Source organism: Pristiophorus japonicus, unplaced genomic scaffold, assembly GCF_044704955.1.
Source record: "Pristiophorus japonicus isolate sPriJap1 unplaced genomic scaffold, sPriJap1.hap1 HAP1_SCAFFOLD_670, whole genome shotgun sequence".
Classification (NCBI taxonomy): domain Eukaryota; kingdom Metazoa; phylum Chordata; class Chondrichthyes; family Pristiophoridae; genus Pristiophorus; species Pristiophorus japonicus.
The window spans coordinates 227,263-229,570 of NW_027254583.1; positions in this window are offsets into that span (position 1 = coordinate 227,263).

The following is a 2,308-nucleotide window of genomic DNA, read 5'->3' on the forward strand; positions in this document are numbered from 1 at the left end:
TGTTTCTCTCTCCTACTCCTTCTCTCTCTCCCTGTCATACTCCCTCTCTCTCTCGTTCTCTTCCGCCCCTCTCTCAATGTCTCTCCCTGCATCTCTTCCCCTGGCACCCTTCTCCCTCACCTTCTCCCCCTCCCTCTCTATCTCTTTCTCTCCCTCTCCCCCCACCCCCTCTCTCTCTCTCTCTCTTTTCCCCTATCTCTGCTCCCCTCGTACACCCTCTCTCTTTCTCATACACCCTCTATCTCTCTCTCGCTCTCTTGTAAAACTTCTCACTCTCGCTCTCTCTCTCTCTCTCTTTCTTGCTCTCTCATACATCCTCTTTCTCTGTATCTCTCTCGTACACCCTCTCTCTCTCCCTTTCATCTCTCATATTCCCTCTCTCTCTCTTGCTCTTATCCACCCCTCTCTCAATCTCTCTCTCTCTCTCTCTCTCTTTCCCTGGTCTCACTCTCTCTTTCTCTCTCTCTCCCCCTCTCTCCCTCTCTTCCCTCTCCCCACCCTCTCTCTCTCTCTCTTTCCCCTCTCCCCACCCCTCTCTCTCTCTCTTCCCCGCCTCTCTCAATCATTCTCTCTCTCACCGTCTCTCTATTTCTCCCCCTCTCTCTCTCTCATGCATCCTCTCTCTCTCTCTCTCTCTCATACAACCCCTCTCTCTCATTCTAACTCTCTCTCTCATACACCCACTCTCTCTCTCAATTGTACACCGTCTCTCTATCACTTTCTCTCTTGTACAACCCCTCTCTCTCGCACTGTGTCTCCCTCGTACACCCTCTCTCTCTCACGCATCATCTCTCTCTCTCTCTCTCTCTCTCTCTTTTACATGCTCTCTCTCACTCTCTCTCTCGTGCACCCTCTCTCTCTCTCATACACCCTTTCTCTCTCTCATTAGAGCAGCTAATAAGAAGTGCGAGAGTAGGAGATGGAGGCCCAGAGACCAGCCAACCAGCTGCAGACAAAGATACAGAGGTGCGAAATCGAGAGGTGATGTCACAGCCAAGCTGGTAAGTGGTTGGCTGTTTGATTGGTAAGTATAAGTCTCTTTTAGACTGACTTTTAGATTGTTTTAATTGGCAGCGAACTACTAAGTAGCTGTTTGGTGTTTAAGTAAATTTTAGTAAGTAAATTAATTTAAGGGTTAAGTCATGGCAGGAGAGCTCGGACCCATGTCATGCTCCTCCTGTGCTATCTTGGAAATCAGGGACTGTCCCTGACTACTATGTGTGCAGGAAGTGTGTCCAGCTGCAGCTCCTGACAGACCGCATGACGGCACTGGAGCTGCGGATGGACTCACTCTGGAGCATGCGCAATGCTGAGAATGTTGTGGATAGCACATTTAGTGAGTTGATCACACTGCAGGTAAGGGTTAGGACAGATAATGAATGGGTGACCAAGAGAAAAGGCAAGAGCAGGAAAGGTAGTGCAGGAGTCCCCTGTGGTCATCTCCCTCCAAAACAGATATACCATTTTGGATTCTGTTGGGGGAGATGACTGACCAGGGGAAGGCACCAGCAGCCAGGTTCATGGTACCATGGGTGGCTCTGCTGCACAGAAGGGCGGGAAAAAGAGTGGGAGAGCTATAGTGATAGGGGACTCTATTGTAAGGGGAATAGATAGGAGTTTCTGCAGCCGCAACTGAGACTCCAGGATGGTATGTTGCCTCCCTGGTGCAAGGGTCAAGGATGTTTCGGAGTGGCTGCAGAGCATTCTGGAAAGGGAGCGTGAACAGCCAGTTGTCGTGGTACATGTAGGTACCAACGATATAGGTAAGAAGCGGGAAGAGGTCCTACAACCTGAATTTAGGGAGCTAGGGGTTAAATTAAAAGGTAGGACTTCAAAAGGTAGTAATCTCTGGATTGCTACCAGTGCCATGTGCTAATCAGAGTAGAGGGAGCAGGATAGTTAGAATAAATATATGGCTTGAGCAGTGGTGCAAGAGGGGGGGATTCAAATTCCTGGGACATTGGAACAAGTTCTGGGGGAAGTGGGACCTGTACAAAAGGGATGGTTTGCAATTGGGCAGGACTGGAACTGATGTCCTGGGGGGTAGCATTTGCTAATGTAGTTCGGGAGTGTTTAAACTAATATGGCAGGGAGATGGGAACCTGTGCAGTGAGACAGTGCAAAGTAATATGGTAGAAAGGTAAAAAGCAATAATGGAAAACTGAGTAAACAAAGGCAAGAAACAAAAAGGGGCACACTACATCATAATTCTAAAAGGACAAAGGGTGTTAAAAAAAACAAGCCTGAAGGCTTTGTGTCTTAATGCAAGGAGTATCCGTAATAAGGTGGATGAATTAACTGTGCAAAT